Consider the following 27569-nt stretch of genomic DNA (forward strand, 5'->3'; position numbering starts at 1 on the left):
CAGAGGAAGTCTACTCACTAGTCTAGGTAAAGCTAATTCTGTGATGCCTGATTCATGCTTAGTAGAAGGACTTATGGTTACCAAAACCCAGAAAGAGGTTCTCCTTGTTCCATCCGCAAAATATTTATGATACACAATCCTGTGGCTGCTTCAGTTGTCTATTCTGACTCAATCTTCTGGGTAGGCCTAAAAAAAAAGAAAAATGAAGGAAAAGGCATGGAGATTTTGCTCTAGGAAATAAAGACCTATGCAAGAATCAAAATAGTCTGAGAAAAAGAAAATAGGGAGATATATTTGATTTTAAGGACTCAGTGAAGTACATGGAAAAGATGAATTGGTAAGAGGCTGAAAGAAAAAGTCTAGAGAATCGTACTTTGTTACTCCATCTATGATGAATAAAGGTCAATAAGGCACTGCTGTCTGTATATTAAATGTCCCAGAAAATGTTACTGAAATTCATATAGCAGAAACTGCTTAGGAAAGGATGATAGACTCCAAGAGGACACTTAGGGAAAGAAGGTATGGTTGGGGGAGAATATTTTTTTAAAATTTATAACTACTGAGTCAGGGACCACCACTTACAAAGCATCAAGCATCCCCTGGAATGGGGTGAGTGGAATATCTTTGGTGACTATATTATGCTGAAGAATTTTAGACATGGAAAAAATTTTGACCCATGGGTTTTTAATAACCAAGAGACCCCCTCTGCAGAAATTATTAACCTTACTTTAAGCAAAACCTTAAAGGAATGATATCCAGCTTATAGAGCCATGAGGCTTTTCCTATTCTGAAGACAAAATTATACAGCTGAGAGAATGAGTCCATTCTCCTTTTTAGGATTCTTTCATATACATCTTGCTACAGCCAATTCTTTTCTCCTAAACATCCTCTGTTTCAAGAAAATTCTCTCATGCATTAAACTATTTAGAATTCAGGATCTGTAGGACCAAAATTTTTCCTAATTATCAAAGTCCTAGTCCAAACTTAATACAGTGTGACTTGGAAACATTATTTAACTTCTCTAGGTCTCAATTTTCTTAATTTTAAAATAGGAAAAATATATTATCTGCCCCATAAGGTTGTTGTGAGAATTAAATGACAGAATTCAGGTAAAGAATTTTAAATATATCTGATACCTAGTATGAGCTCAATAAATATTAGCTACCATTGAAACATTTATCAAGATTCTTATCATCACTCTTATTTGACTAGAAAGACCAAATTAAACCATGTAAACATATGTTTCTTATTTTACTTCATTATAGGACATGATCAGTGTGGAGCTTGAAAAGTGAAGCCCACATACTTACCTTTTGTAGAATGTGTGCTATATAGATAAAGGTGATAGTGATAGTGATTTATGATCACCATTACCAAAAATTGCACTGAATTAGTTTCAGTCAGAGAATTTGGGGCAAAAGAAGAAATAAAAGGAAAATATGAAGAAGGGGAGACAGAGAGAGAGGGATTAAGAAGGGAAGAAAAAAGATGAGGGAAGGAAGGAAGGAAGGAAGGAAGGAAGGAAGGAAGGAAGGAAGGAAGGAAGGAAGGAAGGAAGGAAGGAAGGAAGGAAGGAAGGAAGGAAGGAAGGAAGGAAGGAAGGAAGGAAGGAGGAAGGAAGGAAGGAAGTTTCAAGTTACTAAAGGGGAGGGATTTAGGGAGGTAAGACTGATTATACATATGTTGGAACCTGAAGATGGGGTCTACCTAACAGTGATGTAATTGCCATTTCTTTGAAAAGCTGGAGATATGTAGAACTGATAATATTGGTAGTTAATCCACCACAATTTGCTTTGCTGACAATTGAAACAGGCTCTTCTGCTTTCCAAGTATGTTCTTCCCAGATCCCAGGGGCTGGTGTAGGTGAAGAAGTGGATGGAACCAAGGGAACTTCACAGTAGTATTTTTTGGAAAGAGCTGCAGGGTCACATAATTTTATGAGTTTTTCACCTCATAAAATTCAAGAAAAAAGAAAAGGAAAATTTTGAGGAAAAGAAAAAGAGGAGCTATTCAAGTTTGAAGAAAAAAAAACCTAGAGTCAAAGAAAGTCAAGTTTGGGTGGCAATAGAGTAATAATATAACTGGATTTCTCTAGGTTCTTGGCTATGTTTTGCATAAAATAATTTAAGAATATGCCAGTTTAATTAGGCCCATAGTTTATTAAGGAAATAAGAGCAGAGGAGAAAATAACAGATTGCACATTCCCATGCATAATTGCAGGCTGGTCCAGGCAGAGAAAAGGGAAGATTTAGCCTGTGTGCTTGTTTTTAAACCATTAATTACTCCTCCCCTTATTAATGTTTGGCAGAGGGGTCCTAGCTGTTTGTGATTGGTTACTTCACTCATCAATCCCCTCAGGGGGGCCCAATGACAAGGCCCCTTGAAAATATCTGAGGCTTTTCCTTGATTCTGGATGAGATAATGGAGGATTCTCAGAGGTTCTTCTGGCAGCCTTTTGGTGAGGGGTCTTTCTCTCAAGCGAGTTCCAGTCAAGTTCCATGGCCACGTGTTTCAAGGCCATGTTTGTCTGCCAGGTCCCAGATTTGTCTTCTCATTCCCTAAACTAAGCTGCCTCAATAACAGAATCTAGGAAAAAGGAGAGAGAAACAGAGAGATAGAGAGAGTGAGAGAGAGAGAGAGGCAACTTGCGATCCAGAACTTGCCACAGAAGCTTGGTTTGTCTTGTTGGAAGAAAAGGACTAGAATGAATAAATTATGAGCTAAACCAGAGACTCAATAATCCAACCACCATCACTTAAAGTGCATTTTGTGCTCTTAAAAAGAAAATCCAGAAAACTGGTTTTAGTTAAAGGATCTGTAACAACAATTTCTTCGGGAGAAAAACAAAACACAGACCATCTGACCCCAACAGCTGTATCAATAACAAGACAACAAGGTTTTTAAAATTTTTTCTGGAAATAACAAGGTCTTTATTGACACTTTTACCTAGAAACCGTGTATAATTGTCTAATGTTGTCCAGAAGTGGTTGTCTGACAGATCTCAGCAATCAACATGAGGAAGAGTTTGATTTGAAAGCATAGCCAACCTAAGTCACATTTACAGACATATTCTAGAATGTGGAGCTCAGTAAATACTAGCTGAGCATCTAATATATGCTAGGCATGGAACTAAAAGAGAAAAAAACATGATCTCACAATGAATCTACAAATGTAGCAGATAGTACTGAGATAATCTAATATGACCTATGAATTCTAAGGGTCATTGCACCAATTTCCAGGATATTACAGAAGCAAAAGGATTTGTCAGGATCTAAACATTGGTTTTTAGCTGTAGGCAGATACAGACATTGCTAATATTCTCCATAAATATTCAAGACTGCTTGTGAATTTTGACCCAATCCCAGGTGAAAGAACATGTGCTATAACATATAAAATGCCCTTGACTGTAAGATGAAACATAAGTTAATGTTCCACTATAAATGAACAAAGCAAAACAAAACTAAACTAAACACAAAGACTGGGATTCTGATAACTGATTCCTGCATAAACTGCCCTAAACCCTCACTGCAGGTTAAATAAGAATTCAACCAGGCATTCAGAAGCAGACAGTTAAGAAAACTTGTATGTTTCAACATCGACAGGAGGTGGAGGAAGGGGAAACACCTCCCTTGAAAATCTGAACTACAGTTCGCCAGTTTTGCAGGTGTGCAGTCTAAATTCACAGTGCTAGTGTGGTCCAAAAATCCTCAGGAGAGGATTTAATTTGAAGTGGTCTCAGCTTGATAGTGCCCTTAGGTGACTGGCAGGAACAAACACAAAAGCTGCCTAGAAGAAGGAGAAATAAGAGTTCAATCCAGTACAGTAGAAATGGTAGAATGCATTAAATGAGAGCAACATCATGATTTCAGAGATATGCAAACGGGAATAAAGTGCATCTTAACCTGAAAAAATCAGGAATGTAGGAAGCTTGCCTGAGGTTCTGCTTGGTCAAGCACAGCAGTTTTCATGTATGCTCAGTCCTGCAATCTCTTTGGATAATGTTTGATTTTGTTTGGCATTGGTTTTGGGGGGGAATTTCTTTGTTTCTAACTGCCTTTCTGATTTCAGTCATTCTTTTCTTTGACTTACAGTATATCTATTTGCTTTGATCCCATTTTACAATGTGCTCCTTATCTCTGGATTTATAGTACTTTTCTGAGTTTCATTAATCCATTCATTAAGAACAGTTATTAGGTGTTGATTATGTTCTTAGCACTGAGGATTCAGAACTTCATTAAGATAAACAGGTTCTCATCTTCGTGAACCTCAAAGACGACCTACCTTGGGATTTCCAGACTTTAGGAAAAGTCAAATTTATGTATGAAGCCTACTAAGATTAGAGATTCTTCTGCTTCTCTTTTCGGAGATGGTGAATCAGAAGGTCTCGGACTGGTCCTTGTAGGTGTGTTGTTAAAACACAAGAGAATCAGATGCATACCCAGTTTCAGAACTCCAGGATAGCCCACTATTCTGTATGTTCCTATCTTACCTAAAGAAATAGCTGCTTTATTTCTTTATGTCACTGTACTCATAATTCCAAAACTAAAGAAACTACCATAATTAAAACATATCCGTGCCACTTCATTAAGGCTGCTTTGACCTAAGCTGATAATATTAAATTATTTTAAAATTAGCTGAATTTGATCAATGTAATGTGCTCAGCCACATAATTCTATCTTGCTGTTTAAGTTGATAACACCTGATCACCTAGAAATGGCCCCAATCTTATAGTACAAGAAGACAAATCCTCATAATATGAAGTTATAGTTTCTGGGATTCCAGTTATATGGTAAGTTCTTTATAATAATTGCTAAAGTAAGTGACTTGGAATCTTTGGAAAACTCAAGTTGCTTCTGAATGACCAAGGGAAAGTTATATTTCAAAAATGAGGTAATCTGTTAATAACATAGATTTGCAGTTCTCTGTGGTAAATTTTATTCTTATTCCATTGTGACACATGACTAATAACTAGGGTATATAGGAAAATCAGAAGATCACATTTTATAATCATGTCAGACATCAGACATTTGCAAGACATACCATGTTAAACACAGTGATCATTTCTCAGCTTGATTCTTTTTTTTTTTTTCATTTTATTTTTAAAGAAGTTTTAGATTACATAAATGATACATCAAAAATTCACCCCAAGGGGATTCCCATATACCTCATCCCTCCCCCTCCCCCACTTTTTCTCATTAGCAACATCTTTGTTTAGTGTGGTACATTTGTTACAATTGATGAGCACATATTGAAGCATTGCTATTAACCATCAGCAATAGTTTAAATTATAGTTTACACTTTGCACTGCACAGTTTTACAGGTTTTGACAAAATCTATGATGGCCAGTATTTGTCATTGCCATGTCATTCAGAACAATTAAAATATCCCCAAAATGCCCCATGTTACACCTCTTCTTCCCTCTTCTTCCCCTCAGACCCTCTGGTAGCTCCTGTCTTTATATCAATGCTACTGATGTGGGCTATGGGTGGAAGGCTTTTTGTCTCTTCAGAGATAACCTAAGCTGAAGTCTGTGAGTGTGGAACGGTAAGAGGCTGCAGTCCTGCCCTTAGGGACAATGACAACAGGCTCCAGTCCCAGGAAACAGTTTAACAATGCAAGGGCTATAAACTTTAAGTATTTAGGGGAAATGCAAAAACCAAATATGCTAAAAGCTTATCTAGAATATCTGGAGTCCATGCTAAAAGCTTACCTAAGATGTGGAAGAGATATATGCTAATTGAAGCCTATTGAGAACTGAAACAAAGGGACCATTTGGCCTTTCCTCTCTGTATAAAAGACGTTTAAAAATCTTGTTCGGGGCTCGGGATTCAAACAGAAGTTCCCTAGTCCGGCCGGCAGTCAATAAACCATTTTTCCTTCTCAAAATCATTCCTGAGTCCTGGCCTCTCTATACTCAAATAATTGAACTTCTCTCAAATTCTACAACACTACGAGTTCTTCCATTGTTAGAATAATAAGTCTATTTTAGTCCATAGTTTCATTCCCCCCTTATGTTTGTTCATCCCTCAATCTTGAGAATTTTAGGGTGGCAATGCCCAATCTGTTTCTCAAGAGGGGAATTAAATCCCATGGGGCAGATTAATAGAACTGTCTTACTGGCAGTTGTAGATACTCTGTTTTGAGGGGATGGGTGTTGTCCATCATCATCATTTTGTTAGTTGCCCCAGGCAAGTATGATGAACTGGAGTATAGGTGTTGGTTGCAACTCTGCTGAAATTCAGGGCTCAATGGGCATGTGGACAGCCAGAGGATTTAAGTCTCTCATATACATATTTAATGAGTATAATGCTAATTATAGTTTCAAATAAAAGGGGCAGAAGAGCCATGTGTAGGGAAATTATAAATGAGTTTGTTACATTGGGGAACATATATTCCACAGTAAAGCCCACTGACATTTTGCCACATTCCAGAGTTCTATAATGTCTAGATGTCTCTAGAGCTCTTAGAAGCCTGCCTGCTTGATGCACAGTTTTTGGGGGAATTCAATGAGATCCTCCTGAGATATGCATAAGCATAGTCCATGAAATAACTTCCCAGCTCACTTTGAAATCTCTTAGCCATAAAAACTCACTTGTATTTATTATTTTCCCCTTTGGTCAAGGTCTTTTTCTAAATGCATTGCTAGTTGATACCAGGGAGGTTTTTCCGGGGAGTTATGTACCATGCCAGGTGGGAAGGTAGTGGATTTATATGCTGAGTTTGGCTTATAGAGATGCCACATTTTAGCAACACAGAGGCTTTCAGGAGTTAACTCTTAAGCAATAGATAGTACTAAGCTAAGTTTCAATATCACAAGAACAAGGTTCATAAGTACAACCATCAATGTCCAGGGTCTAGCACATTTGTCTGACCTCCTTCACTACACATTGCATGTACTCTAGGGATTCTCACTTCTCTATTAGAGAGTGCAGCAGGACTCCTTTTGATGGGAATTCAATTTTCTTTTGTTTATTTTGTGAGTCTTAACCCAATGTGACAATACTCCATGACCATTTGAACATATTCATATTCTGTAAAGGCATGCCCCAGGTGTACCCCTCCTCACATATTCCCTATCACCAACACCCTGCACCAGTGATCCTCTCCTGCCATAGTTGCAACACTTCTGTAATCCAAAACCTCCTCAAAAGCAAAGCCAAAAAAATGAATAAAAAATAATAATAAAACAAATACAAAAATAAAACAAAAGAATAAAATCAAAAAATTTTTCATTGTGTCATCATCATAAGATATATATATATTTTTTGTACAATGACAATTTCTTCTGCATCTTCCCCCAGTGTCTTATTTTTTTCACTCTATTTTCAAAGAAACTTGAGGTTACAGAAAAGTCACATAGAAAATATAGGAGATTCCCCTATACCCCCCTCCTCTACTCACATTTTCCCCTATTGATAACATCTTACATGAGCATGGTACATTTGTTACAATTAATGAACAAATATTGAGGCATTGCTACTAAGTACTGTCAAGGTTTACATTATGGATTACGTTTCCCATGCCACACTCTTATAGGTTTTGAGAAACATTATAATGGCCTATATCAATAAATGCCAGTTCACACAAAGCAATGCCCTAAAAATGTCCTATGTTTTATCTATTCTATTCTTTCCTCTCTCTTCCCTCAGAATCTATGTTAACCACTAAGTTTCAATTTTTGAAGAATAAGGTTCATAGTCATATGCATTAGTATTGAGGGCTTGACATATTAGTCTGTTATCTTTTATCAGGCACTGCATATGTTCTCGAGAAATTCTTGCCTCTCTAATTGATCATATAGCAGGACTTCCCAGGATGGGAGTTTAATATTTTCTTATTTATTGTTGTGTCTCCACCCACTGAGATAGCACACTATGACAAGATGAATGTTTTCATATTACATAGAAACATGCACCAAGTGCATCATGAAGTAGAAATGGAAGGAGATTGAACACAAGTTCAGAAGTCTACTCTCTGCTCTGTCACTAACATTCTGTGTAACCTGGATTTCAGTGACTATCAGTAAAGTCATGAGATTGATGTTCATGCAGTCTAAATACTGAATATTACTGTAAAATTCAAAAAATATCATGCTATAAACATAAAATGCTTGGTAGAGTTATCATTAATAATAAGGTCATTAGAATGAGGGAACCAGTAACATGGGAACCAGTTACTTTTAATAGAGGTTCAGAACATGATTGGTAACATATTACAAGGAGGTTCTAACCTGATTGCCCACCGAATAAATACATGATCTTTCATTCACTTAACACCTACTGTAGGCTTTCAGTTTAGGATATGAATTTTAAACTTGACATTGTCTCACACCTCTTGCTCAGGATCATCATAGATCAAATTATAGAAAAAGACACACCTATCTTGTCTTCGGATATGAGTCATGCCTGTGGTTGAATTCTGGGAAAAAAAAAGAAGTCCATGTAGTTCCACTTTAAGGGTAGAGCTACTGCCTTTCTGGATCCCACCCCTTGTCTTCTCTGCCCAAACACTGCTTGGTGTTATACATACCTGAAAAGGGTAAGTAGGTCCCCATGGTGGATGCCACAGAAGAGCACTCACATTAATGACCTTATTTTCTATGACAAGATGGAGATGGCATAAATCAGGATTTTTTAATCACTTCCAAAGTTTGAAATTCCATCTCAAAAAAAAAAAAAAACACTTTCCTTTCTACTACTTCAGGCATTAAACACAAACTTTGAAAATTGTCACATGCCATGTTACTTGGCTATCTACTTAAGTGTTGTTATTACTACTCTTGTTACTGCTACTATTACTTTAAATGACTAGCCTCTTCTCCAAGGCAATAAGGAAATACCAAACCTGGGTGTTATACACACTTTATCCACAGGGGCACTGTTGATTGGGAGAAGGGCAAAGCATGTTTCATTGCACTGTATATTGGAGGGTTTACCTGATAATATTAATTTCCTAAAAGATGGACATCCTATTTTGTGCTGGGGAAATTGGACGCCTGGCACCACAATCCCATAGAGATTGAAACGGCCATCCATAAATCTGCACAGTGTGTCTGATTTTGCCCCCATTGAGCAACGGTAATAGGAGTTCTATAGACACGGCAGGAGCTGAATCAAGACTACTGAGCAAAAGAAGGCTGCTGTCAGCGCTATACATGCATTAAAGATGGTGGATGGCTGGGGTTGCATTTTTGAAATTGTACTATTTCACAATAAGTTATTATAGCTTTTTAAATCATTTCTGTTTATTTACCAATACCTTGCTATATTATTTATTGTTTGTCACTAAACTCTGTTTTGCATACACTAGTACTTGCTCATGCATGCCTTATGAATATAGAAATTAGCATCTCATTAACTTGATAATTAGGCCAATGATAAACAGCTGTTTGGTTGCCATGTAGGGCAAGATTTCTACCGAAGTTATTTATCTGCCATACACAATAGCAGTGCTATTATTAAGTGTTACAATATCAATTATAGACAAACAACAATAGGAGATAAACTTTTCTTTTATACATTTGCTTTCATTGTAATTAAGATCCAAATTCATGTTCTGCTTTTGGAAAACAATAATGCAGTGTTGTCTAACAATCTTGATAATGTAAGTACACATTTTCCACATTTCTTGTGCAGTTCAAACATTTCATATTGTGCATTCTACTATAAATGACTACTTCCAAGATGTTTGTTTTTAAACTCCCTTGCTTCCATTTCATTATGTTGAGAAACATGGAGTAAGTTGTACACTGAAAAGTTTTCAAGTTTTTCTGTTTTGTTCTAGTTTCTGTCTATCGCCCACCCCCAAGAACAACTTATATTTTGGCTGTCTCTTGCCTATAATAAGCTCTTGTGCTGAGAAAAAATCATCTAAGTGATATTAGGCATTTAAGGAAAGCTATGAAAGGTTTTCTCAGTTGTTAAGGTGTAGCTCAATCCATATTTATTAAAACACACTCACACAACAATGTGCTTCCTTTCAACCCACATGGATTTAAAATTAGAGATGTAATTAAAAAAATAACACCCAGAAAACTGTCTTTTGAACTAATAAAAAAGGAAGTTTGTTCTGTGCTCACAGCAAAGTCATGGAAGATAATTTGAAGCTTCAGTTAGCTTCCTGTAGAGAAAAATAACAACCACCAAGCTAATGGGCAATCAATGGCCAATTGCTTCAGAAAAGAGGTGCCCCACAGAATTCCCTAAAAATTAATGCGCTACATAGGAAGCATTGGGAAATGTCTTAAGACGATCATGTGAGTCCACCTTTTTTATCTGATAAGAAAGGTCTAGGGGTGCTCTTTTGGCTAATTATGTTTGGGAGATGAAATGCTGTCTTCATTTTCATTTCCCCGTGCTTTTCTCTGAACCAGTATATCAAAAACAATCTTCCTCAGTGATTTTTGGTTCTGTAGTGGAATATAGTTTATGCGAAAGTAAATCTGGAAAGATTACTGTTCAAAACTGCCAGATGCTTCACATTTTCTGGTAGAAATCTGTATTCCAGGTTTGTAATGATATTTCCTGCTGTGCTCAACACTCAATCAGAATGTATGCTTCTTGGTGGGCAATGTAAGGATTCCAAGGCTAACCTGGCAGCTCAGCTTTTATATTTTTCCAATCCAGCTGGGAGGTATAAGTTTAAATTCTGGGCCCCCCAAGCTAAACTTCAGAAGAGGTCTTTGTTAATTTTAGATCTCCTGCAGTTAGAGTTCCCTCCTTTCATAAACTACCCCATGCAATGCAGTTTATGATTATATTTATATCAATGAATAAAACATCCCCTTTTTAAAAGAAAACTAAATTATTCCATTAATGATACAGGGATATATGGGTTCTCATTGCCTCTGGCTCTCCCATGTTTAGATTCAAATTCCTTCCTCCATTTGTTTTAAATTAAATTAATGCCTCCTTCCCTCTCTTCTTTAATCCTTTTTGCATATTATATAATATAGTATGGTGGTTAACAGTCTCTGGAGTCAGCAAGACCAAGGTTGGAACCCTTGTTCTTTCATTTTATAGCTGTCATATCTTGTAATGAGTGACTTAATTTCTCTGATCCTTAGTTTACTCATCTGTAAAATGGAGCTAAAACTAGCACCTACTTTCCAGGGTTGTTGTGAGGATTAAGTAATGCTTATAGAGTACGTCTCACAATGCTACACATTGCACACACAACACTTACTGCTAGCTATTCTCCCTAAACTGAGGAGAGGCAACAAGCTTAATGATTAAAGAGGAATGATTAAGCCTGGCTCCTCGGTAGCATGACCTTACACAGCTACTCAACAACTCTGTACCTCAGTTTGTAAACAGAGGACAGTAGTTCTATTACCTCATGAAATCATTGTATAAAGATTAAACAAATTAATATTTGTAAAGCACTCAAAGCAATGCCTTTTTTATTTTTTTACAAAAAAATAAACATTTTATTTCTGTTCACAAAGTGTATGGTCTGCATTAAGTTTGTTGTTGTTTTTACAGAATTCTGTTAAAAATGTGTATGTATTCCTTTAGTCTCCTTTTTTAGAAAAACAGTGAGTTTTATATCTTTTTTATTAAATAAACCTGGAAAACATTGAATCTGCTGCCTCTTCCCCACCCCAATTTGAGTCAATTCCCGTCCTTACTCCCCACTATTGTCCAAACCATTCCTCACAGTGACCCTCTTAGAATTGTGGGAAACACCCAAGCAGACAGCTTACCAATGGCTTCAGTTGAACCATAGGTCCATTTCAAGGTCAGTGAGCTAGCACGGAGGTGATGTACTCATGGGTTACTGCTTGATACCAGCTACTGAGCTCTGAAGGTTCTTCCTTTCTAACTCTACTTACTCATCCAGGGAGCTTCCATTGTTCTCTAGCCTTTGACCCTAAAAAGTGCAGAGTATTCAGGGTATTATTCACTTATTACTGGGATGATTCTCAGGGTATTAATACACCCAGCATAGCCACACTGGGTTTAAGCAGACCTCTCTATGGAATAAGCCAAGTCCAGGGGGATTATGTGTGCTCTAGTCTCTCTATGCTTATAAATTTCACTCAATAAATCCTAGTATATGTTTGTACCATGGTTCTATTGATTATGTATATTTCTGCCATTTTTATATGATGTTTATTTCAATATTTATTTTTTTAAGGTATATGAATTATTTTCCTAGTTAGCTAGCAAATTCCTTCAGTACTATCTGAAGCTACTATTTTTACCATAAAGCTTGGCACTATATTTAGTCTATCATAGTCAGCCAGTACACATTTGTTTTTGGCTAACACTGATAGAACCAGATAGGGTTGAATTAGGCTGTGAGTATCAGAAAACTCCAAAATAATTTAAGCCTAATCAAGAGAATAATTTATTTCCCACTCACTCTCAGAAAAAGCAGTAATCCAGAGCTGTTGTGATGGTCCCCAGTATTTGAGGACTAGGCTCCTTCTCTCTCATTGCATGACTTCAGATCCCAAAGTCATCTCGTTATTCCAGAAGTTTTCTTGGAAGGCCAGGTTTATTTTAAATGGAAGTGAGATAAACTTGGGAGCTAGGAAATTACCATTTTCTTTCTATCATGAGAAGTGATCAAGATATTTGATCTCTACAGAGACAAAAAGTCAAGCAGACAAATGCTGAGAGGACCAAAGATATGAGTTGGAGAGGTTGAGTGCCCTGGATTTTCCAAGTCTTTTCCTTACCTGGTTCCCTTATTTCCCTTATTTCTTAAGAAAGACAAAGTGGGAGAAGAATTTCTGAAGCAGTTTGCTAATGCTCAGAAATGAGATGGGAAAAGCCAGACGCCCAGAAATGCAAAACAGTCCTGTTGGTCATTATCCTTCCACTTGAACCAATTCGGAATAGAGAACAGTTTTTTTTACTTCTTGGGTCACTCATGACAGTATCTGATCACAAAGGTCTCTTCCAGAAAGGTGATAGAGGATCTTGGCTCTACAAGGTATTTCAAACTGATCTGTACCAGCTTAGTACCAGACTCGCATTACTCACTGTGTAATGAAAACAACAGATTACTCGGTACATCTTGAGACAGGGAAATTAGAAGCTGAAGTTTGAAGCCAAGGATTCTTGGAATATGATGCATGAAGATGATTTTCCTCTTCTTGGCACTCGTCCACCACCTTTCAATCACTCTGTGAGCTAAATTTCTTTCCATATGTTTTTCATTCATTTACATTTAAGATAAAAATTATTGCCTCTGAGAGTCATTTGATGAGTGGTGATTCAGATGATTCTATTCATTGTGATCTCAGCTCAATGATGATGCTTGTTTTCTACTTGTTCCAAAAAAGTGGAATCATTAGGTAATACTAGTCTAAAGTCATCTCTTAGTAATAATAAACTTGAATCTTTTTTTTTCCTCTCCAGCAAAGATGTTTGAAATAGGATCGATATCTGTTTTGTTGCTCTATTTTGAATTCATTTCTTTTGTGTTTAGTTACTGGAAAGCAAATATTCTAACTTTAAGACAAAGACCCATTGTTTAATTTTTGGAAATTAAATGTATATTCTATACTAATTCCTGTTTCTGAGAATGCATTAAGAAACAATTTAAATCTTTCAAAACAAATTTTGGCACCTCTTGCCTCAGTTTATATTCTAATAAAAATGGCTATCTGATTTAGTTTTTGTTGTTAAAGACATTGAAAAGCTTTTTAAAAATGGTCACATTTGTGCAATGCTACACTGTTTGATATGAAATTACTTCATTTCTTGTCCTGGTATTGCCAGTATTTATCACATTAATATTAAAAACATAAACATAAAGCAAACCAATAAAAAAGAAGCAGCCCCTAACATTAAATATTTGAAACTTTCACTTTAATTATCTGCCTGCCCATATCCTCTTTTTGACAGAATATAATTTCTCTCTTGCCTTCTCTGAAGCTGTTTGTCTACTTGGTGTCAAAATACAAGTCATTTTGATGAGTCAATACAAAATCAGGGAAAAACATCCATTAACCGAGTTCTATAATGACATATAGCCTGATGTCTTTTCTTGATTGGGATTCTATATAAGGAAACTGGCCTAGATAAATTAGATAGGGTCTTGAAAAAATTTTCATCATTTAAGAAAAAAATATATACATTCCTAGTCTTCACTGAAAATGTCCCATGTGTATTTTTAGGATTATAAAAGGCATTTTTTTTACCCCACTTGTCTGTGAAGATATGCCTTTTTGAGAGCATGGAAAACCTATATTATTTGAAGTGTAACTTGATAAGTGTTTCATTTTTTATGAACTCCAGGGAAAGAAATTTATTCCATTTTTACAAATAGTAAAGGTTTTTTGAAATTCCTAGAACTATCTCTATTCAACAGAAATCGGTATATCCTGATTATTTCCCACACAGAGAGATTTTCAGAAAAGATAGATTACATTTTTTCTTAAGACAGTTATGAGAGTCAACATTGAGTTTTTATTAAGTGCTAAGTATTTTGCATATATTATCTCATTTAACCTTTTTATAGCTCAAAAAGTCCAGTTATTAACCCCATTTTACAAATGAGAAAATTAAACCAAAACTAGTTTAAATAATACGCCTATAGTCTCATAGTTACTAAGAGGAACGGCTGAGATGCAAATCTAAGTTTCATCAGATTCGTCTGAAGGTATACCCTTATGAATTAAAAAAAAGAAAGGAAAAAAATAAGAACTCTGTTAAGAAGAGATGCCAGGATGCCAGACCTGGCCCTGACACTTACAGGTAAAGTGGGCTTGAAAACGGCATTTGTTTCTTCTGAACTCATTTTTTTTTTCTTTCCTCGACACAGGGATAATAACACCTTTTGTGCCTGAGAGGGTCAAAGTGGATATTTTCTGTGAAAGAATTTTGAATCTACCAAGTGCTCTTCATAGGTAAGATAGAACTATTAAGCTCATCTGCATCTAAAATCTTAGGCTTTGACAGTCTGTTTGCTTTTTAAGGTCACAGATGAGAACCTATGGACTCTGAGTTGCAGGGTTGTGCATTCTTTTTGAGTGAGGAGTGATTGGTACTGATTACTCTAGCTTTTCAAGTCATCTATAGAAATAGAAAATATTGTGTTCTAGCTGAGGAAACAAGATACTGTTTCAGAATATTCACATTCTCATCCATTTCTCTTGAAAAACCTAATTACACAATGGATGTAGCTCAATCTGAGTGTAGAATGAGAGATAGAATTGCAGAAAGCTGTAAGATGTGAGGAGTGTGGTGGAAGATACGTATTTGCATCTATTTCCTTTCCAGAAATGATAGTTTCGTTTTCTAAAAGAGAAATGGTAATGATAGTTTATAAGAAAAAGAGAGTGTTCTCTGAGACATCTTGAGGAATATTTTTGTTCAGAGTAAAAAGTAGTATCTGCTGATCAGAAATTCTAATTCTTTGTCACCTTTAATGTTTATCAATAAAGTTCATCAGATGAACTTATTTTAGTACTGGCATTTGCTCTCTATGTACATATGTATCTGTGTGTGTGTGTGTGTGTGTGTGTGTGTGTGTGTGTGTGTGTGTGTGAATGAAGGAAAAGGCAGCATTAGTATTTACATAGCCACCTCTTAAGGGGCATTTATTATATACCAGACAAGACCTTTCATTTCCATTATCTTATTTAATCCTCCCAACAATGTTGTAGGTTATGAGTTATTGTGAGATATAAGGAGAGGCTTGGAATGGTCAGTGACATCCACTTCTCACCTCTCACAATAACTGTAATTGAGAACCTACAATATGTCCAGAAATATAAATGCATTATGTCTAGTTCTCACAAAACTGCAAAGTAACTTACATTGTTCTTATTTTCTGTTGTAGAGACAAATTCTCTGAAGAATTGAAGAAACACCAAAAGATACAACTGCTAAGTCCAACAACTAAGAATCCATTCCATACTCATACTGGGCCAACCTCCAAGACCAAATAAATGCCAGCATCATGTTGCAGATTATGAATGGTGAATAAATTCACTGGTTGTTGGCAGAAATGAATTCCTTATGGTTGCGGGACTGAGGCTCTCAGCTCCTGAAGGCCACCTGCAGCATTCCCTTGCAGTTTGCTCTTTCAGGTCAGCAGGAGAGCATCTATGTCCAGTGTGCTAAAACAGAGTCTTATACAATGAAATGGAATTAAGGGAGTGACATACTATCACCTTTGCCATATAATATAACCTTACCAAGGGAATGACATCTCATCATCTTTTTCACATTTTTTTTTTTTTTTTGAGAGACGCAAGACACAAGTTCCATTGCACTCAAAGGGAGGGGATTATACAAGGGCATAAATCATGGGAGATCACCTTAGGGTATATCTAAAAAACCAAGTGCACCAAAAATTCTAACCAGATTAGGATCATCATATAATCTAATCTCTATTGTATTCTCCTGTATTATTATGTAAATTTATAAATAGTTGAGGGCTGAAATGAGTGTAAAAGATTTTTTATAAAGTTACATAGCCAAAATACATATCTTTATATTTTCATTGTCATTTTATTTCCCCAAATGTTGAGGTTTTGATAATAATTTTTATGATTTTTTAAAGAAGTATAGGGATACAGAAAAATCATATGGAAAGTACAGAGTTACAATATCTTCCCACCCACACATCTAGTATTTCTTATTAACACTTCATTAGTGTGGTAAGTTTATTATAATTGATGAAACAATATTATCATAATTGTGCTATTAACTACAGTCCACAGTTTACATTAGGGTTCATTGTCTGCAATGAATAATTTTAGGATTTGCTAACATTTTATTCTGGTGACATATTTATAACTTAAGATTTCCCCTTTTCACCCCATTCAAATATATAAATCAGTGATGGTAACTACATTCACTATATTGAAATCTGCCTTCATCATCGTCCATTACCAAAAGTTTCCGACAACCCTGTGATGATTTGAAGCTGTCTGGATTCCAGAAAAATAATGTTCTTGGAGCTGTTCCATTCCTGTGGGTGTTAACCAATTGTGGGTAGGACCTTTTATTAATAATTATATTACCTCAGTTCAGGGGCTTTAGATTAGGTTACTTCAGTAAGGTATGGCCCAGTTTGGGTCTTAATCCTCTTACTCACGTCCTTCATAAGAGAATGAAATTCAGCAGAAAAAAGACAGAAAGCCATAGAGGCAAAAGAGAAACCACGGAAGCAAGATGCTGAAAGCAATGAAAACTAGAAGAGAAGGGAGAGACCAGCAGATGCCACTATGTGCCTTACATGTGACAGAGGAGTCTAGGATTGCTGGCAGCCAGGTTATGGAGAAAAATCATCACCTGATGATGCCTTGATTTGGACGTTTTCACAGCCTCAGCACTGTAAGCTTGTAAGCTAAAAATTCCCATGATAAAAGTCAAACCATTTCATGGCACTGCATTTCAGCAGCTAGCAGACTGAAACAACCCCAACCAGAAATTCTGTACCAACAGAACATTAACTCCAAATTCCATACACACATGCCAGCACCTGGTAACCTGTATTTTAGTTTCTAAATCTATGAATTTCCATATTTAGTTGTTTCATGTAAGTGAGATCATAACATATTGTCCTTTTGTGTCTGGCTTATTTCATGAAATCTGATGTCCTCAATGTTCATCCATGTTGCAGCATATATCAGAACTTCACTCCTTAATATAGATCAATAATATTCTATAGTTTGTATATACCATATTTTGTTAATCCTTAAATCATTGATGGACACTTGGGTTGCCTTCACCTTATGCAATTGTGAATCATGCCACTTTGAATGTTAGTGGATAAGTATCTGTTCAAGTCCCTAGTTTAAACATTTGTGGATACATATCCAGAAGTGGGATTGCTGGGATCATATGGTAATTCTATGCTTTGCTTTCTGAGGAAGTATCAAATTGTTTTCTTTTTTTTTTTTTTTTTTTGTTGATTGTTTTTTTTTTAATTGACTTTGTAATAATATTACATTAAAAATATATATGTGAGGTCCCATTCAACCCCACCCCCCCGTATCAAATTGTTTTCAACAGTAGCTGCACTGTTTTACATTTCCATGAACAATCAATGAGTGTTCCTATTTCTCTACATCCTCTCCAACACTTATTTTCTATTTTGTGTGTGTGTTTTTAACAGTAGACATTCTAGTGGGTATGACGGATCTCATTTTGGTTTTGATTTGTTTTTTCCTAATGATTAATGATATACAGTATCTTTTCATATGCTCTTTGGCTATTTGTATCTTTGGAGAAATGTCTACTCAGGTCTTTTGCCCATTTTTTAAAACTTGTTTTTTTTTATTGTTGAGTTGTAGGAGGTCCTTAAATACTGAGTATTAACAAATCAGATAGATGCTTTACAAATATTTTCTCATTCTGTATGTTGGCTTTTACTTTTCATGGTAGAATCCCTTTGATTTCCCAAATTTTTAATTTTGTAGAAGTCCTGTTTATATTTTCTTTTGTAGCCAATGTTATTGGTGTAAAGTCTAAGCCACTATTATTGCATAATACAGAGTTCTGAATATGCTTCCTTGTTTTCTTCTAGGAGTTTTATAATTTTGATTCCAATACTTAAGTCTATTATCCATTTTGAATTAATTTATCTATATTAATTTATTATATTGAATTAATTTATCTATATATAGGGGCCTATTTTCATTCTTTTGCCTATGAATATCTAGTTTTCCCAGATTATTTGTTGAAAAAACTATTATTTCTCCAATGAGAGACTTCGTAACCTTGTCAAAAATCAAATGACCATAGATGTGAGAGTTGATTTCTGAACTCCCAACTCAATGCTTTTGGTCTATGTGTCTGTCCTTGTGACAGTACAATGCTGTTTTGATTACTGTAGCTTTGTAATAAATTTTTAAATCTGTAAGTACAAGTCCTCCAACTTCATTCTTCATTTTCAAGATGGTTTGAATGTTCAGAACCCCTTACCCTTCCAATAAACTTGATGATCACCTTCTCTTTTTCTGCAAATAAGGCTGTTGGAATTTTGATTGAGATTCTGTTGAACCTCTAAATTGCTTTGGGAAGAAGTGACATGTCTTCCACTCCATAAACAGAGAATGTGCTTCCATTTATTTAGGTGTTCTTTGATTTTTTTCAGCAATGTTTTGTAGATTTCTCTGCATAAGTACTTTACATCCTTGGTTAAATTTATCTAAATATCTTATTCTTTTAGTTGCTACTGTAAATTGATTTTTTCATGATTTCCCTTTTCAGATTGCATAGAAACACTAATGACTTCAGCATGTTTACTTTGTACCCTACTACTTAGTTGAATTTGTATATTAGTTCTAGGTGCTTTGCTGTGGAATTTTCATGATTTTTTGTATTTGGGGTTTTGTTATCTGCCAATAGGGAAAGTTTTACTTCTTCCTTTCCAATTTGGAAGGTTTTTATTTCTTTTTCTTGCCTAATTGTTCTGACAAGCTCTCCCAATACAATGTTGGATATGAGTTGTGACAGTGGGCATCCTTGTCTTGTTCATGACGTCAGGGAGAAACCTCTCAGTCTTTCACTATTGACTAATATGTTTGATGTGAGTTTTTCTTAGGGTGCAAAAGGAATTGCAGTTTCAGACCATGAATTTTAAATCATTATAACTAGGCTCAAACACATCTTTATTAATCAAAATAGGAATCATTACAATCAACACATTTTTGCCAATAATAAATAAGTTTGTTTATTCCTGTAGCAGAAAAATCTACATTTTGGGATTCAATTAACTCTTGGAAAACATTTTGTGCATCCTGCTGGTTGTGGAAGTGCTTCCCTGAAAAAAGTTGTCAAGATGCTTGAAGAAGTGGTAGTTGGCAAGAGCACAGGTGAATATAGTGGATTAGGCAAAACTTCTTATCCCAATTAGTTCAACTTTTGAAGTGTTGGTTGTGCTGCGTGTGATTGGGCATTGTTGTGGAGAAAGAATTGGACCCTTTCTGTTGACCAATGCTGCTGCAGGCATTGCAGTTTTCAGAGATTCTTAATGATACGCAGAGCATACTTTTCAAATGTAATGATTTCACCAGGATTCAGAAAGCTGTAGTGGATCAGACTGGCAGCAGACCATCAAACAGTGATCATGACCTTTTCTTGGTGCAAGTTTAGCTTTGGGAAGTGCTTTGGAGCTTCTTCTTGATTCAGCCACTGAGCTGGTCATCACTGGTTGTTGTATAAAATCCATTTTTCATTGCACATCACAATCCAATCAAGAAATGTTGTGTAGAATAAGATGACTCTTCAAAACAATGATATTTAAAAATTTTTGGTCTGCTCATGAGGCACCCACTGATTGAGCTTTTTTACCTTTCCAATTTACTTCAAATGCTGAATGACCATAGAATTGTCGATGTTGAGTTTTTGGCAACTTTTTTTGTAGTTTTAAGAGGATCAGCTCCGATAACTGCTCTCAGTTGGTCATTGTCAACTTCCGATGACTTGTCACTGTGCTCCTCGTCTTCAAGGCTCTTATTTCCTTTGCAAAACTTCTTGAACCACACTGCATTGTACGTTAGTTAGCAGTTCCTAGCCAAGTGTGTTGTTGATGTTGCAAGTTGTCTCCATGGCTTTACGACCCATTTTGAACTCAAGAAAAGTGCTTGATTTTGCTTTTTGTCTAACATCATTTCCACATTCTAAAATAAACATAAAATAAACAGCAAGTAATAAATCATTAATAAAAAAAATAGTGAGAAATGTACATTAAAATGATGTATAACATAACCACATTTATTTAAGAATGTATGCCAATATCAGATGGCAAATTTCAACAATACAATTACTTTTGCACCTCCTTAATATGCCTTTTATCATGATGCAAAATTTTCCTTCTAGTCCTAGTTTTCTAAGAGTTTATATCCAGAAGGGATCCTGGGCTTTGTCAAAAGGCTTCTCTGTGTCAGTTGAAAAGATCATGTATTTTTTCTGTTCTTTTGTATTAATGTAGTGTAGGACATGAATTGATGTTTTTATGTTGAACCACTCTTGCATACCTGAGATAAATCTCACTTAATCATGGGGTATAATTATTTTAATATGTTGTTGTATTCAGTTTGCTTGTGTTTTGTTGAAGATTTTCACATCCATATTCATGAGGGATATTGGTCTGTAATTTTCTGGTCTTGTAGTATCTTTATTCGGCTTCAGTATTAGGATGAATTTAACCTCATAGAATGAACTAGTGTTTCCTTCTTTACAATTCTTTTAAGAGTTTGACCAGGGTTGGTATTAATTCTTGGAATGTTTGGTAAAATTCATCCATGATGCTGTCTAGGCTTGGGCTTTTCTTTGATGGGAGGTTTTATTTAGTGATTCCATCTTTTTCCTTCTTATTGGTCTATGGAGATGTATTTCCTCTTGGGTCAGTGTAGGTACTTCGTATTTTTCTAGGAATTTTTCCACTTTATATAGGTTATCTAATTTGTTGGTGTACATAGTATTCTACTATAATTATTTTTATTTCTGGGAGGTTGGTAGTCACATACTCCTTTTCATTTATGATAGTGGTTATTTCTTCCTTTCTCTTTTTCTTTTTCACTCTAGCTTTTTGTTGATTTTATTGATCTTTTCAAAGAATAAAATTTAGTATTGTTGCTTTTCTGTATTGTTTTCTTTTTCTTTAATTCTCTCTTCCATTTATCTCTGCTCCAATTTTTGTTATTTCTTTCCTTCTGCTCACTGTGGATTTAATTTGCTCTTGTTTTTCTAGACTCTCCAATTGTAAGGTTAGGTCTCTGATTTAAGATCTTATTTCTTTTTTAATGTAAACACTTAGATCTGTAAATTTTCCACTTAGTACTGCCTTTGTTACATCTCATCAGTTTTTGTATTTGTGTTTTCGTTTTCTTTCATTTGCCTCAAGATATTTCATAACTTCCCTTGTGATTTCTTTTTTGACCAATCTGTTTAATAGTACATTGTTTGATTTCCAAATACATGTAAATTTTCCAGTTTTCCCTTGTTTACTGATTTCTAGATTCATTTCGTTGTTGTTGGAGAACATACAGTATATGGTTTCAATATTTTTTAATTTATTAAGACATTTTGTGACCTAACATATGTTCTCACCTGGAGAATGACCCATGTGAACTAGAGATGAATGTGCATTCTGCTGCTATTGGACATAGTGTTCTATATACATGTTTGTTAGAATATAGTATCATTCGAGTCTTCTGTTTCCTTATTGATCTTCTGGGTAGATGTTCTATCCATTATCAAAAGTGGTGTATTGAAGACTCCTGCTATTAGTGTGAACCATCTATTTCTCCTTTTAAATCTGTCAATATTTGCTTCACATATTTTAGTGCTCTGCATATCAACTTGTAATTGTTATGTCTTCTTGTTGAATGACCTCTTTATTAGTATATAAGTTCTCTTTTGTCCCCTGTCAGTTTTTGACATAGAGACTACTTTAACTGATATTAGTATAGTTACCTCAGCTCACTTTTGGCTATTATTTACAAGGTATAATTTTCCATTTTTTCACTTTCATCCTATTTATGGCTTTTCATTTATGATGACTCTCTTGTAAACTGCATATAGTGGGGTCATTTTTAAAACCATTCTGCCAATCTCCACATTTTAACTGAAGAGTTTAAACCACTTACATTAAAATAACTACTGATAATGTCAAACTCTCTTCTGCTATTTTACTATTTGGCATTTGTAGGTCTTAATCTGTTTAAGTGCCTCAATTCTTCTGTTAATTCCTACTTTCATATTTATTAATTTATTTTGTTTTTATTGTTTTTTCTATAATATATCTTTTATTTTTTAAAAATACTTAGATTAAATAAATATTACATAAAAAATATGGGGATTCCCATATGACCTGCTCCCTATCCCTCCCAACACATTTTTCCACATTAACAGCATCATTTAGTGTGGTACATTTGTTACAATTGACAAGCACATTTTGGAGCATTGCCACTAAGTGTGGATTATAGTTTACATTGTAGTTTATACTCTCTCCCACACAATTTTGTAAGACATGACAAGATTCATAATAGCCTGTATCTGTCATTGCACTGTCATTCAGGACAATTTTCAAGTATCAAAAATGCCTCCATATTATACCTATATTCTCCATCTTGCCCCTAGAACCTCCAGTGGTCACTGCCTTCAAATTAATGATAACAATTCTTCCATTGCTAGAATCACAATAAGGCTGTAGTAGAATAACAATAACTCTACTGTAGTCCATAATTCATTCCTCAGTCCTGAAGCTTCTGGGATGGTGATGCCCACTCTGCCTCTAATTGCATGGGGCTTAGATCCCATGGAGCAGATGGAAGGAACTATCTTGTGGTTGCAGTTGCAGACTCTGTTCCTTGGGTTTGGCGTTGTCCATTATCATCACCTTGTTAGTTGGCCTGGGTGAGTCCAATGAACTGGAGAGTAGGTGTTGCAACTCTTTTGGGATTCAGGACCCAACTGGCAAATGGATGGGCCAAAGGTTTAAGTCTCTTGGGCATATACCTATACACCCCAGTATATAGGTTCAGATAGAAGGGGTAGAAGAGCCATGTGTAGGGAAGCCACAACTGAGTCCAACTCTGTCAACTGGGGAGCATAGAAGGGTGTCAAACTCCTGAGCAGTCTGCCCTGCTTATAGGATCTAGGTGTATCCAGAGTCCTCAGGAGGCCTACTAGTTGAAACAATATTTACTTTGGCAATCAATGAAATCCTGCTGAGACATGCATAAGTGTAAACTCTGGAATGACCTCCCAACTCACTTTGAAGTCTCTTAACCATATAAACTCATTTGCCTTTACCCTTTCCCCCTTTTCATCAAAGTCTTTTTCAAGTTGCATTGGTAGTTGGTGCTTGGAAGTAATCCTTCGGTGTCAGGGAGGCTTATTCCCGGGAGTCATGTCCCATACTGGGTGGAGGTAATGCATTTATATGCTGAGTTTGGCTTAGAAAGAGGCCACATTTGAACAACTAGGAGACTCTCATGTGGTAACTCTTAGGCACCCTGTAATACTAGATTAAGTTTCTATTTCAAACCTAAAGGTTCATAAGTACATTCATCACTATTAAGTCCTCATCAATGGCCCATCCTCCTTCATCAGTCACTGCTCCTATACTAGGAGGATTCTTGCTGTCCCATTAGAAAATGTGGCAGAACTTCTCAGGATAAGAATTTGATATTGTTTTGGGTTATTGTGTGAACCTCCAACCACCACGACAATGCCCCATGAACACTGGAACACATTCAGTTGCCTTTAGGTATGCCCCAGGTGAAACTTCTCCTATGTATTCCCCCATATCTTACATCCCACAGCAATGATCCTTGCCTGCCACAGTTGTTAACCTTCTGTGATCCAAAACTTCCTCAAATTTGAAGCCAACAAAATAATTAAATGTAATTAATAGGGAAATAATTTGATACTGATAATTTTAAATATAACAAGTAAAATACAAAAAAATTAAAATTTAAAATAATAAAAAATAATTAAAATACATAAAATCTTTTAAAAATTGACATTATGTCTTTCATCACTGTAAAGTCTGTTATCTTGTATGTACAGTGTTCCATTTATTGCACCATGTCTTATTTTTTTCATTTTTTCTTCAAAGAAGCTTTAGGTAAAGTCACATACAGAATGTAGGTGATACCCATATACCCAACATCCTCCCTCTTTTCCACCTTCCCCTATTAATAACATTTTACGTGTGAATGATACATTTTTATCATTGTTGCACAAATATTGAAACATTGCTACTAAAATTGTCAATGATTTACATTATGGTTTACATTTTGGACCATACACTTTTATAAATTTGGTGAAATTTAATATGGTCTGTATCAATTATTGCAAGATCATGTACAACAATTCCAATACCCCCAAAATGTCCCATGTTCCATCTATTCTATTTCCCCCTCCCTTTCCCCTCAGAACCCATGGCAACCACGAAGTTTTGGTCCTTGAGGAACAAGATTCAGAGTTACTTGCAACAACATTGAGGGCTTGACATACTTGCCTGTGCTCCCCTATTAAGTACTGCTCTTGAGAAACTTCTGCCCTTCTATTTGAGAACTCAGTAGAACTCCCCAGGATGGGAGTTCAACACTTTCCCACTCAGTGTTTGGGTCTCCACCTACTGATACAACATACTATGACAAGATGAACACTACACACTCCCTAGAAAGCTGTCCCAGGTGCACCTGTATGCCATGTTCCCTACACCCAAAACCTTAAATCATTAATCCTCCCCTACCACATTTGCCAAAAGAACATTCCCAACGTTGTAGTTTAAACCACATACCCACAAATCCCCAAAGCTCACTTGCTGCATCTCCCTACCTTCCCACCAGTTCCATGGACAGTCCAAGCCACCCAATTCACCCTCCCCCTTCACAGTCCAACACCACCCAACCCAATATATCACTGCACCACTGTTACACCCATCCACTGCACAACCACGTCTTTCCACTTTATCATAGATTTTGCTCTTACAGGCATTGACTTACAGGCTTCTTCTCCCTTTCTGACTTCTATAAAACTATCTTCCAGACTAGCTCTGTGAGTCTGTGCAATTTCCTTAATTCATGTCAGTGAGGTAATGTGAAATTTTCCTTCAGTGCCTAGTTTGCGTCATTCAATATAAGGTCTTCAAGTTTCATCTATGCTATACTGTGTGTTAATAAAACATCCCTTCTTACAGCTGAGTAATATTCCACTATGTGTGTGTGTGTGTGTGTACACACAATTTGCTTATCCATTCATCTGTTGATGGATTTTGACCACTGTAGCCTTGTAGCATGTTTTAAAGACAAGTAATACGAATCCTCCAATTTCATCTTTTTTTTTCAGTATGTCTTTGGCTATTTAGGACCCCTTGCCCTTTCAAATAAATTTCATAATTAGCTTTTCCAATTCAGGAAAAAATGTGGCAATTTTTATTGGGAGTGTATTTAGTCTGTAAATCAGTTTAGATAGAAGAGACATCTTAATGATGCTTAGTCTTTCTATCTGTGAGCAGGGAATATTCTTCCATTTATTTAGGTTTTCTTTGATTTCCTTAAACAGTGTTGTGTAGTTTTCTGCATAAAAGTCATTTAATCTATAGTTAAATTCATTCCTAGGTATATGATTCTTTTAGCTGCTATTGTCCGTGGAACATTTTTCTTTATTTCCTCCTCAGTTTGCTCATTATTTGTGTACAGAAATTCTACTGACTTTTGCACATTGAGCTTATAACCTGTCACTTGACTTAACTCATTGATAAGCTCTAGAAGCCTTGTAGAATTGTCAGGACTTTCTCTGTATAGGATCATGGCATATGCAAATAGTGAAATTTTAGTTCTTCCTTTCCAATTTGGATGCCTTTTATGTCTTTTTCTTGCCTAAATCCACAAGCAAGTAGTTCTAACATAATGTTAAATAAGAGTGTGAAAATGGGTATCCTTGTCTTGTCCAGATCTTAGAGGGAAAGCTTTAGGATTTCAACATTGAATATGATTGATGTTAGCTATGGGTTTTTCACATATACCCTTTATCAGCTTGAAGAAGTTTCCTTCCATTCCTAAATTTTGAAATGTTTGCATGAGGAAAGGGTGCTGTATTTTGTTGACTGCTTTTTCTGCATCTATAGAAATGATCATGTGATTTTTTTCTTTCAATCTGTTTATGTGGTGTATTACATTGATTGATTTTCTTATGTCAAATCATCCTTGCATACTAGGGATGAAACTCACTTGGTCATGGTGTATAATTTGTTTGATGTGTTGTTGAATACTTTTTCGAGGATTTTAGCATCTAGGTTCATTATAGAGAGATTGGTCTATAGTTTTCTTTTCTTGTGGCATCTTTGTTTGGCTTTAATATTAAGGTGATGTTGGCATCACAGAATGAGTTGGCAATGTTCTTTCCATTTCTGTTTTTTGGAAGAGTTTAAGCAGGGTTGACATTAATTCTTTCAAGACGTTTGGCAGAAATCACCTGTGAAGATGTCTGGTCCTGGGTTCTTCTTAGTTGGGAGGTTTATGATGATTAATTTTATCTTGTTACTTGTGATTTTTTTGTTGAGTTCATCAGTTTCCTCTTTTGTCAATGTAGGCTGCTTATGTGCTTCTAGGAACTTGTCCATTTCCTCTAATTTATCCACCTTCTTGACATACATAAGTATCCTCTTATGATACTCTTTATTTCTGTGGGGCTAGTGGTGACTTCCCCTTCCTCATTTCATATTTTATATATTTGAGTCTTCTCTATTTTCTCCTTGTTAGTCTAGTGAAGGGTTTGTCAATTTTATGAATCCCCCCGAAGAATCAGGTTTAGGTTTTGTTTTTTTCTAGTGCTTTCTTACTCTCAATTTTATTTAGTTCTGCTCAAATGTTTATTTCCTTCTTTCTACTTGCTTTGGGGTTAGTTTGTTGTTCTTTTTCTAATACTTACAGGTGTGCAGTCAGGTCTTTGATTTTCACTCTTTTTTAGTGTAGGCATTTATTCCTATGAATTTCCCTCTCAACACTGTTTGCTGCATCTATAGGTTTTGATATGATGTGTTGCTATTTTCATTTGTTCCAAGATAGTTACAGATTTCTTTTGATTTTCATACTTGACCCATTGTTTGTCTAAGAGAATATTATTTAACTTCCATAG

This window comes from Dasypus novemcinctus, chromosome 9 (assembly GCF_030445035.2).
Source record: "Dasypus novemcinctus isolate mDasNov1 chromosome 9, mDasNov1.1.hap2, whole genome shotgun sequence".
In the NCBI taxonomy this organism is placed as follows: domain Eukaryota; kingdom Metazoa; phylum Chordata; class Mammalia; order Cingulata; family Dasypodidae; genus Dasypus; species Dasypus novemcinctus.